Genomic DNA, 13,650 nt, shown 5'->3' on the forward strand with positions numbered 1-13,650 from the left:
GTAACTTTTTTTAAAAAAAATCGAGTTATGTAATTCGAAAAATACATAAGTCGAATTAATTTTTATCTCCCTTGACATTCGAGTTATCGAGACTCAACTGTATAAAGCTTATAAGTATTAAGTTTTAATTTTTAAGTAAAATAAGTTAACATTTTAAATTGTGATATTTATGTAATGATGATTATTTTACATGGTTACTCTTGAATATCAAGGGTCAAATAATATATAATCATATTATATTGTTTCTAATAATATATCTAAATAAATTTCAATTTATAAATTATTTATCTTACCTTTTAAGGGCCAGTTGTACCGTCTACGGTTACACTTCGATTACGTTTAATCATCTGATAACCGATTTTTTAACCGGTCTAATTCGGCAAATTAAATGTCGGTAAACTTTAGTCGGTGATGGTACAACTGGTCTTAAGTGTCCTATTTAAACCCATACGGGTTTTAGTTTTTGTTTCAAAACACATAGAATGGATCATTGATGGAAAGCACATCCGGGATCCTAATTATTTATTGCCTCAATGATGTTAAAACGTATAGGTAAATTGGTTGGGTAGCAAAAAAATAATATCAATGCTCGCATATCACGTGACATCCAAAAGAAAACAAACTATGTTTTAAACTATAATTTGTGAAAACAAGCGTAAAATTCAAAGAAATCAAGTCTTAAACAATGGGATAAAAAAAAAAACATCCCGACTTTTTTTGTGGGGGTGCTGGTATAACGTACGTTTCTTAAGGGTACCAGTTTTTCAAATTTTCCACAATTCTATAAAATTTGAAAATTAAATTTTATATAGTTGGTACCTCAATCATAAGAATTTTCCATTAATATACTACCCGATACCTATTTAGGGGGGGGTTGATAAGGTGTATTATATCGGAAAAATTACTTTACGGGCTTAACTCTCAAGCGTTGTAGAATTGTCGGATTTTGATGAATATTTTTTTATCTGAAAGAAGAAAACTTCCTACAGCCTGTATCGATCTCTGATTTTGTATTTTATTTCAGATAATTGTATTAAAAAATTTGTAAAAAAAATGCTTTTTATCTCGTTTTTTTTTAGACATATTATAAAGTTTAAAAATAAAATATTGAATAACAGAGATCAATGTGGGCTGTAAAATATTTCCCCCAAGTAATTAAAAAAAAAATTGTGAAATTTGGTTGATTCTACAAGGCCGGTATCGTTATTCCCGCCGAGTGTATTTTTGAGGACAAAATGGCATCGGCATCGGGCACCTTAAATAGTTTATCTTATTTTTCGAATTAATTTTTTGTCGATGAGGTAATATAATTTTTATTTTTAATTATTATGTTTGTATTATAACTAATTATAAACTCATTTTATTTTAAACTTATTTGATTTCAACAATGCTGAGGTTTTAAAGATTATGTTTATTATTATTTATTTATTATCTGAACACTATAATTATGTTATTGAAGTTTTATTAATAAAAGAAAATTTAAGTTCTATCATATTTTTGCAGAGTGTGTCTTTCAAATATAACTTAACATACAAAATATTTAAAACATATGATATTACCTATTCAATTATTTTAATACAGTAGTTAAGTATACAGGTTTAATAATTTATTTATTTACCTATAACTGTCCTACTATTTATATACGTTCACATGGCAATAATAAAAATCCTATTAAACCCTTTAGGTCCCTAAACAACATTTATAAATATGAAAAATATTTAAAATTTCAAGCGAGAAGATGTTCCGTTTCAATGGCACCCCATTTTGTATTTGGGTTAGAGCTTTTAGTTTTTGGGCACAAACGATGAGACTTGGTGCAAATATCTGCACAAACGACCGGACTTGGTGCACATTTTTGCACAAACGATGCACAAACGTTTGGCGTAGTCAGAAGTTCAAATTTTGAAAGTGTGGGAGGGCATTGTAATCATAGACCTATTAACTAATGTACTGCTACTTCCTCATCCACAACCTAGAGAACCTGCTGTTTATTCCATGTATTTTTTATATTGTGACTGTATTCAAAATTTCAACTTTTGTTATCAGCTGACTACTAACGCCAAAAATCTATATAATCATACCAAAAATTAACATATCAGTAATCATAAATCTTGGAACAATAAATAATCATTCATTGTTTATAAACTGAACTCTACTAACACATATTATAATAAAAGGGTCATACACTCATACCTCAACTGTTCTTAATATACTTTGCAATCGGTTGACGTCGATAATTTTTACAATAACCAATGTACTTGTTATATTTAGGAAACTATGTAGATGCATGGGCTTGGAGAGATAATGTTGGAAAATTAAGTTAGTATACATTTGTTTTTTATAATATTTTATTTTAATATTGAATCATACATACTGTGCAAACAACATGGTAAAATGTTTTAAACACTACATAGGTATACAGTGCCGTTAATTAACAACTAGAATTCATTGATGACTGGTCGACAATAAAAATAAATGTTAAAACACTACTACCCCAATCTCATTTATGTCATTAACTTTAAATGAGAGCTTATCCCTCACACATCCTTGTCGTTTAAAAAAAAAATGTTATTTAAACTTATATCTCGTTAAAATAATGTCAATATATTATTTTGTTAGCTAACAGTTATGGTGCAGAAGGGTTTGTTCCTGCTGTCGAGGCCCTACTAGGTGGTCAGCACGGGTTTTTATCTCTATGTCGTTGGCCAGTTATTTAATTTGACGCTATTCACGAAAAGTGGAATGTATTAATTTGTGTATATTTAATATGCACAGATAATACCAAGGTGGTATCACTGAATAGGGATATATTGGGATAAGTCTCGAATAAGACTGTTACTGTTTCTGTAGATATTTGGTCATTATATATTCGTTGTGTCAATAGTTCACCGTCGACATAAAATAATTATTTTAAATACATCATTTTATAAGGAAAATAATAGATCTACCATTAAACATTATAATATTATTTATTGTATTCATGCTGTATTACTTGTATAAATTTCTAAGAATATACTTTGGGGAAGATCGCAAGTAAGTACTAAATTGTTTTCAATGTATGATGATTAAAAATATTGTTTTCCCGTAAAATAATTGTATAAATTGTAAAACGTTTATACCTAATTCATGTTTAATATGTACAAATATGTTCATCTAAATAAAAAAAAAGTTTCGCTTATAAAATTACATTAAATAAAGCTAATGCATATTATTTCAGTGAAGGATTATAAATATTTGAAAGAAAAAGGTAAATATTATTAAACTGCATGTTAAAACTTACAATACACAAATCTGACACATAATATAATATTTTATATTTAATTAAAATATTCCTTAAGTATTAATTATATTGTTTCTAAAATAATATTATATCCAATACAAAAATACATCCTAATTACATTAATTGTGTGCTAAGTTGTTTTGCTGAGTTGTCTTTTGTGGTATATTGGCTGGTTCATTGGTTCGCAATTATTGACCTCGTTTCCTGTACCTGAGAATCACTTACGGTGTTTGCCGTTGGACCTAGCTCAATGGACGGCAGATTAATTATGGTTGACTTGGTGGGCATTTTTAATTAACTGACCAAAGATTGTTCCAATATTGAGGAATTACTTCATTGCTTATCCAGTTTTGAGTCTAAATCACCAAATCAACAGGGAGAACTTCCAAGTTCAATGGTAGGTACGCATTTTCAGAGTACTAGATTACCTATCACTCAGTTAGGTATCGAGTAGATACTGCCGTTCAACTATTATTCTTGGTCTTCGCAGTCTGGGGAGCAGTTCTAAGCTGATCGATGTTCTGTGTATGACTATTATTACAATTCTTTTTCTTCAATTATGATATTATAATGATATAAATATATAATGAGTAGATAAACAATGTGAAAAATTATTGGGTATTTTCTACTAGGTTTGTTGTCGCCTATTTATCGTGTTCAAACTTCTATATGTTTTTTTGGTGTTTCACATGATATAAGCATAGAACCTTTGAGATGAGGTTGCACCCTAGTGGATCTATTAATCTTAATTTTACATCAACATTATGAGCTTTGCAAATAATCATTCAGGTGTGGAATTTGATACAGAAAATCTTACACCGATTTATAATACAACAAAACAGTTTGAAAATAAACTTACTATTTCAATAATATAATTCTAAGAAAATTATTATCTCAATGATTGTAGTCACCTACTAACTCACAACTGATAATATTCTAATTTCTAAGATCACCCATCACCCCTTCATGATAGTTTTGGTAAACTTCAATCCTAAAGTCTAAACTTTTTGTTTGGATCGACTTCCGTTGGTTCACATTTATTATTTATAGTATTCTCATACTAACTAATGTGCACTAGGTCCCGACGTCTGTGCACAAAAACTCTCAGCACTATCCTAAAAACAAAGTGGGGGGGGGGGCATTGAAACGAGACACCTCCTTTTTGGAAAATTCAAATTTTTAAGGTGCCAAACGTTTGTGCAGAAATGTGCACACGTCGGTCCCGTCGTTTGTGCACAAAAACTCCCAACGCTATCCAAAAAACAAAGTTGGGAAACGAGAGTCCCCCTTTTTTGAAATTTTAGGTATTTATCATATTCATAAATGTCGTTTAGGTACCTAATTGGTTTAATACAATTTTACTATTTCCATGTAAACGTCTAGAAATAGTAGGGCAGTAGGTTCATAATATATTTAATATACAATTAAATATTCTATTATTATATCAATAAATTAATTAAATCTGTTTTTGAAAAAATCGATTTTGGTTTTTGATGTAACTCTAAAACAAATGACCGTAGGGACATGAAATTTTGACTGAATGTTTATAATTGCATTTCCTATACGCCATAACATTTTCCAAATATATTGTCTTATTTTGAGCTGTTTACGGACATTTTTAATCTAATATTTGAAAATGTAATACAATATTATCCATAAGTTTATCTACATGCCTAGAAGAAAGTCAAATTAAATTTTTATGAGCGTTTGAAATTCATATTATTACAGTATTTGATATTCACTCGATTTCTCATGTAACGATTTTCTTATTTTGTTGTAATTAAAAACGTATGACTGTAGATACTTGAAAATTTCACTGAATGTTTATATTAACATTTTATATAGACGATAAAATTTTTAAAATAATTTGACTCTTTTTGAGCTGTTTACGGACATTGTCAGTTCTCAATTTTTTTTATTTTTTTTTTCTATAAATATCAATAAAATTGTATTTGTTGGGTAGAAAAGCGTGAAAATTTTATGCAAGGCTTCTGATATATTGTTACAATAGCAGTTGAAAATACATAGGCTTTAATATTTTTCAACTGCTATTTTAAACAATACATTAGGAGCCTTGTATTAAATGTTGATGCTTTTTGGCCCAACGAATAAAAGTTATTTAATTTGATAGAAAAAAAACTAAAATATTAAAAAATTATAATGTCAGTAAACAGCTTGAAACTTGGCAAAATATTCGAATATTTTATGGTGCAGAAACTAAAAGCAAATGCTTGTATAGTTTTTTTATTAAAAATTGTATGTATCTACAGTCATTTGTTTTAGAGTTACGCCCAAAACCAAAATCGACTTTGTCAAAAACCAATTTGCATAAAAATTCCTTTATTTGTATGTTGTGTTCCCCAGCGCTTTTGAAAACTATTGGGAATTTTAAATTTTGACTTCCAACTCGATTAACTTTCCCATCAAACAAGATACTTTTAAAGAAAATTGAAGAAGTTTTACTTAAAATCAATACAATTTATCGCTCCACTCAGAATCTAAAAATGATTTTGTAGTTAAACATTTTTAAAATGTTCAACTTTTGTAGCTAAGGATTGACAATTTAATTATAATTTTTTTATTAAATTTAGAATTTTTTACGAAGCCTTTTTTAAACTTTTTTAAGTATTTTTTAAATACGATTTGTTTATTCAATTTTGATTTTTTTTTTTACTTTACAATTTTTATTTGCAATAAATTTATAGATCTTAAACTTATGTGATTAAAAAATGTATAGTAAAAAAAAATCAAAATCGAATAAACAAATCATATTAAAAAAAGGTTTAAAAAATTTAGTTTCAACAAAATTTTATGTGAAAAAAAACCAATGAATAAACCAATTTTAAAGTAAATGAAAAATGATATTGAATAATACAATTAAAATAGAATAAAAAAATCTTAACTGAAATAACAAGTCTAGTTAAATAAATCATCTATTATAATTAGATTATAAATAAATATATTATAAAATATAATTCATAAAAAGTTGAACATTTTATTAATTGTTTTTTTTTTTATAATATTTATCAATTTTAATTATTAATCATTAGCAACGAAAAAAATAATTTCTTATAATTATAATTAAGAATAATAAAATAGAATTCCTGTCTTCATGCTAAATGCGTGTTAAAAGATGGGGAAGTTCAATTATAGAAATTTGAAAAATTGTATATTGTAATATTGTTTATTAAATTATTATGAACCTACTACCCTACTATTTCTAGACGTTTACATGGCAAAAGTAAAATTGTATTAAACCTATTAGGTACCTAAACGACATTTATTAATATGAAAAATACTTAAAATTTCAAAAAAAGGGGGACTCTCGTTCCCAGCTTTTTTTTTGGATAGCGCTGGTAGTTTTTGTGCACAAACGTCGGGACTGGGTGCACATTTCTTCACAAACGATGCACAAACGTTTGGCACATTCAAAAATTCAAATATTCAATGTGGGGGGCTACTGTTTCAATGGCCCCCCTATTTTGTTTTTGGGATAGAGCTTACAGTTTTTGTGCACAAACGATTGGACTTGGTGCACATTTCTGCACAAACGATGCACAAACTTTTGGCGTGGTGAAAATTTCAAATTTTGAAAGTGGGGGGGTCATTGAAATAGACTTAGTATCTACAGTCATTTGTTTTTTAATTACAACAAAATAATAAAATTGTTACATGAGAATTCGTTCAAATAGCCTTATCAGCTTCTACAAGAGTGATATTACGCCTTTCCAAATACTCAGATAAGTCTTCTAATTCATCTAAAGCTTTTACGTTTTAATAAAAAAGAACTCATAATTTATAATTATATTACTTAAAAGTAAAAGTAAAACGCACCTCACATATATACGGATACACTAAGTGTCCGACCGGAGCAAAACACAGACTAAATATATTGTAACATTGTCACTTGTCAAGTATTGTCAAACTACAATTAAAATATAATTAGGCAGGTTAACACAATACACACATACAAATTACAGATAGTCGATAGATAGAGTTCGTTACAATTTATGACAGAATACGTCATCTATAGTAAATTGGGTATTTTTACGTTTTATTGCCTTTTATTGCGGTCACGGCTGTAACGTAAACCTAAAGACAGGTGAAGCCTCTTGAACTTCTATACAAATTGAACTTCTCTCTATATTAAGTTTATTATATATTAATATTCTATTTTGTCAAAAAGAAATTTTATAATTATAATCATCTAGATTGTGATACTGTTGATTTGAAATTTTACTGACAATTTTATTGATATATATGGAAAACCAAACTAAAAAAATTGAAAACTGACGATGCCCGTAAACCGCCCAAATTGAGTCAAAATATTTTATGGTGTATAGAAAATGCTAATATAAATATTCAGTGAAATTTTCATGTATTTACAGTTATTCGTTTTTGAATAACAATAAATTAACAAAACCGCTACATGAGAAATAGGGTTAATACTTAATATCCAACATTTTTAATAAAGATAGACAAACTTATGAGGAATCTTGCATTACATTTTCAAATCTTAGATTTAAAAAGAGACATTTTTACTCAAAATAATTTATTAATTTTCGTGATTTTTCAGTATTTTGTCAAGATTTAAACCTTAAATGCGTATAAATAAAAACTGTGACTAAGGATTTTTAATATTTTTCAAATGACCTTGTAATAATATAGAAGGAGCCTCGTATCAATTTGTCAAGCTTTTTTACCCAACAAATAAAGTTTTAATGACATTCATATAAAAAAAGGCTAATAAAACTGGAAAGAGAAAATGTTCCTAAACAGTTCAAAACAAACCAAAATATTTTGAAAATTTTATCGTGTATATAAAATGCAAATATAAACAAACAGTGAAAATTTCATGTATTACACTCTTTTGTTGTAGAGTTACACCCAAAACCGAAATTGATTTTGCGGAAACCTATTTTGCGTAAAAATTCCCGTTTTTCCTTAATTTTTATGTTGTTTTTCCCGGTGCTTTTGAAAACTATTGGGAATTTTAAATCTCGACCTCCCCATTGCAGCAACAATATTCATTTTTCCATCGAACAAGATACTGAAGTTGAAAATCGAAGCATTGTTTCGACTACTTATCGTGTACGAAGACCCCCCCCCCCCCCCCCCCAAAAAAAAAATAAAAAAAAAAATCTTTGTAAAATCAATAAATTCATAGTTTCACTCAGAATCTAATACACAATTATTATCATATCATTAAAAATGTTTCGTTATATGCTAATATGACATTTAGATTTTTTGCATCAGTGCTAATCGACATAAAATAATTATTTTTATACATTATTTTATAAGGAAAATAATATATACACCATAAAACATTATATTATATTGTATTCATGTTGTAATTTTTGTATAAATTGCTTAGGGATTAAAACTCCGTTGAAGATCGGAAGTAAGTACCTAATTGTTGTCAATGTTATAAGATGATTAAAAATATTGTTTTTCCATAAAATAAATGTTTAAATTGTAAAACATTTATACTTACCTAATTCATGCATAATCTTCATCTGAGTAAAAAAAAATTCGCTAACAAAGTTACAATAAATAAAGAAAATGTATTTTATTTCAGATCATGTAGCTGACTATATGACTCTACGTCTTACTAAATGTAATACATGAATCTGATGCATAATATAATATTAATATTAAGTATTAATAATATTGGTTCTATATTAATTTTATATCCAATATAAAAAAAACTTATTTAAGTCTAACTGTTTTTATTTTTTAGATGATTACAACCCATCTGATCATTGTGCAGATGTTCCGCTCGAATATAGTGGTGACGGTAACGATAAACCTAAATTAAAAAAATTTACATTTTTATTTTTATTTTTATTACATTCTAGTAATTTACCGTTGTACATCACACTGATATGATTTAAATTATATATATTTATTTATGAGAATTATAATCCTTGTTAGAATAAAAAAATCATACTTCGTTTTATTTGAAAAAACATATTTTTTCCATATTATATAGTTGTGTAAGTATTAATAAAGGGTCTAGGCCAAAATAGCGAAACAATTTACCGCGAATGTAAAAATCGCGAATCGATAATAGCGTAAATAAAAACAGCGAATTTTAAAATAAGCGATCATGCATAATAAAGAAACTTAAAATTATATATAATTTTATATATCTCGCAGGGAAATAATTTTAGGACAAAACCCTATGCAGGTAGGTCACAATAATATCGTTATACCTACTGATATCGTTAATATGCTATCTTAATTATTATTTAACTATTATACATATACTAATGAGAATAAGAACTTCATAAAAGGTACAGCATATAATTTGTCACTGAATGTCTAAATATAATTATATTTAAATTGAATATAATTATTTTATTTAAAATTATTATTATAACTACTATAAATACTTATTATTAGAACTTAACGATATTATAATTATAATGAATGTATTCAAAAACTATAAAAGAGACAAATAAACACTAAATATAATGATTTTTCATTTATATTCCATGATCACTCCATATTTTATTGTATGCTTTACTTTTTTAAATTTATTAATCTTATTTATAAACTATTTTTGTCCATTTTTTATTGTATCAAATATGTTTGATTTTTATACTGTGTCATATAAGCAACCCGACAGACAGATGTTTCTCTTTTCGCTATTATGTATTTTCGCTATTTTTATTTACGCTATTATTAATTCGCGATTTTTACATTCGCGGTAATTGTTTCGCTATTTTGGCCGGATACCATTAATAAAGTATCGTAATCATTGTACATACTTTTTTTATTATTAACACGTATGGACATTAAATTTCACAATATTTGATATTGGTCGATTAATAAAACTACATTTTATATAGAAACAACTATAGGTTACGGGTTATGGAACTTGGAAGAAAAATGTTGGAGCAGTAAAAATAATGGGTCAAAAGTTTTATATTACCCAGGCCGATAAGTGACTCAATGGAAAACTTATTGGCCCACTCCCAGGTTCCTAATCTATCCAACCCAGTATTTTTTAACGAAACTAAGTTCAAACCGTAATGAAAACAGATAAATTTCCCTCGAAGCTAATGCAAAAATATTTAATAAGAACAAAATATTCACTTGGTGGACTGTTTTTGCGCATCTCGTTCATTTTAGGCTCATATGTGCCATTTATCAGGTTTCCTGCACTTTGCTAAGCCCTACACGCCTTGTTGGTGGTGCAAACATATTTCCTTCTTTAAAAGAGACGTGTCTTTAAAAACTACAATGACTTGAAAACTAACTATAATAAACATCATAAAAACATCATAAAAACATATAAAGAAAAAACTAAGTTCTAAGACTAATTACAACGGAATGAATAATACAATAACTAGTTATCATAACTTATGACTTATGAGGTTATAACTACAAAAACTTGACCTTATTCGAGTTCATCACTTTCAGTGGATATAGTACCTACCAGTGTTAAGCCCAGATAACAAAAATAATGTCTAGATAAGATAAAGATAATTTCGTTAACAATTATCTAGATTTAGATTCAGATGATAATTTTTACTTTTATCTAGATAAAGATAAAGATACATATTTTTTTTATCTAGATATCATAATAGATATTTTTATTTTTTGTTTAAAATGCGCAAAAAATAAATATATTGCTTAATTATTTTATACAAATTCTTTTAGTATTTTACTATTTTAGGACCATTAATTTTAATAAGCAAATTTTTCTATGCAATTCCTTATTTTAATTGTTAAACAATGATTTATTTCTGTGTACCTACTTTTTTACTCTAATTCAAACGTTTCAAATTGAATATGGAAATACTGTAAGACTTATTAATTTTTTTCAATCGTCACTAATTGGTAACTTATATTGTATTTTTTAAGAAGTCAAAACTTCAAACGCTATACCTACAATTATTATCCTAATTTAATAAATAATAATTGCATGCAAGTATCATTAAGATGACATCCACTTCAAAATAGAATAACATGTAATAAATTATAAAAAAACAATTGGTAAAAACATTCTTACATGTTTTACAGCTAATATGGAAGTAGGTATACATAATTACGTTCAACGTTGAGTGACGACTGCGAATGAACGTTAGCAATTGAATAAGAATATAATATTACTGTTTTCGAGATGTACCAATTATTATTATGTTCTGAGCTATTTATGTTCGATTTACTTTCCGGACACCGCCTCACTATCCAAAAATCAAGATAATATTATTATTATAACGTGAAGTTGTGAACGTCTAGCGGGACAGTGCCGAATTCCGAAGATTATACTATACTATACTATAATTTATAATAATATACTATAACTATATTATAGAGTATAGAATATTTCCATTACGAGTTCACAAAATAATGTGCGCTGCTGGACGAGGGTTTTACACTTTTACGTAATAACAATATTATTTAGCTTTATATAAATAGATAAGAACGATATTATTTCATTGAAACCATTTCTATAAAATAGTACCTAATCAACATTACACGAGAAACGTAATAATAAATAACAAAACACATTCGAATGAATATTATATTATTATAAATTATAATATTGTGATTTTATAGTATTAGATTGTTATTATCAATACAATTACTGCTATGAAAAAAATAAATATATTGACGTTTAATTCAGAAATAGTGTAATAATATTTTGTTTGATCAATGATTAGATAAAATTAAAAATTAAAAGTGCCAAACTACCAACAAATCAATCGAAACCAAAAATTATTTATTTATCTAGATAGGTATACAGTTTATCTTAGACGACAATCAGATACCTAATATTTTATTTATCTAGATGAGATAAAGATGCTGTAGTTTTATCTAGATACTGCTCAACACTGGTACCTACAGCCAACTTGATTGCTGATTGTTTGAACTCGGTTCCACAAGCATTACGTAGGTACAGTGACAGCTCGTGCAATTCCATTGGAGTCAGGGTGAATTTTGGTAACACGGATAGTTATGAAGCTACTTAATCAATGCTTATAGCTAATAAGCTTAATCTATGATAATAGCTAATAAGATTAATCTATGATAATAGATAATAAGCTTAATCGATGTTTCAAATAGTGAGGGCTAGAAAAATCTGCTGATGCTGTTCGTGTAAAGATACACGTACAGGTATTAAATAAAACCGTGTTCTATACCATTTGCTCAGATAGGCTGAACAAGTAAAGCGATTGTTTAATAGGAATAAATGATTAAATGAAAAAATATATTCAAGAATATAGAGAATTATATTTGTTTGTTTAAAAAAATTATTATAAAATGTATTATCTTAATATGAACTTTTGGTTTTACTCTTCAAATTAGGTATTATATATAGTCAGCAAAAAGGAAAATGTTTAAACCTTTTATTCTAAACACTTTTAAATTGAATATGGATAATATACTAAGTTTATCTGATATTTAAACTTTATACATAGGTATTTCTACCTAATGAAGCCATTAAAAATCGTTAAAAATTAAGGTCCATTCCCACTGCTCCGGGACGTGTCCGGGCCGGGCCCGTTCCGGAATCCCTCCGGGTGCAAGAAAACAATTACATATTGAGTTTTAAATACGACCGTTCTCACTTATCCGGGACGGGTCCGGGCCGGGCGTCCGTGCCAGATCCGGGCCCGAAAATTATCGTTGGAGACGATTCTCTTTCCGGGTTCCCGGACGTGTTCAGCCCGGCACTGACATGTCCGGACCAGTGTGAACGATGAAACGGGCCGGAGACGTGTGGTCTCCGGGAATTTATTCATATTTTGCCACGGTTGAAAAAGTCGTCAGTAGTCAGTACCATAGTACCAATATTTAGTATATTTTTTAAAAATAATATGGATTCTGAAAAATTAATTGAATTGGTAAGAGAACATCAAGGCTTATATGATTTGAGCCATCCGAAATATAGCGATGCAAATTGGAAAGACCTAAGATGGAAAGAGATTGGCCAAGTTCTTAATCAATCTGGTAAGTTGAGTGTATATAATTTACTATAATGTCCTTAAATATTACACGAAATATTGTAAATTATGTTTTAATAATATAAAAATACAAAATACCTAGGTATATGATTGTGATAAAATTATATGGATAACTACTATAAAAATGATTATAATGTAGTCTATTGATGAGTTAAGAAGTATACTAGTAGAGAATTATTTACTAAACTAGTTCTGGTATTTTAAGTAAGCTATTGAGTAGTTAAAAATATTAAGTATTTAATAGAATTAGAAATATAATAATATATTCAAACAAATAATAAAAAACAAATTTAAATATTAAATTATAATGATAATTTTTATTGACAGATTGTAGGTATCCCAAAATATATTTGCTTAATGCTTATAGATTATACTAAATACAAAATTAGT

The sequence above is a fragment of the Metopolophium dirhodum genome, chromosome 6 (assembly GCF_019925205.1).
Source record: "Metopolophium dirhodum isolate CAU chromosome 6, ASM1992520v1, whole genome shotgun sequence".
Classification (NCBI taxonomy): Eukaryota; Metazoa; Arthropoda; class Insecta; order Hemiptera; family Aphididae; genus Metopolophium; species Metopolophium dirhodum.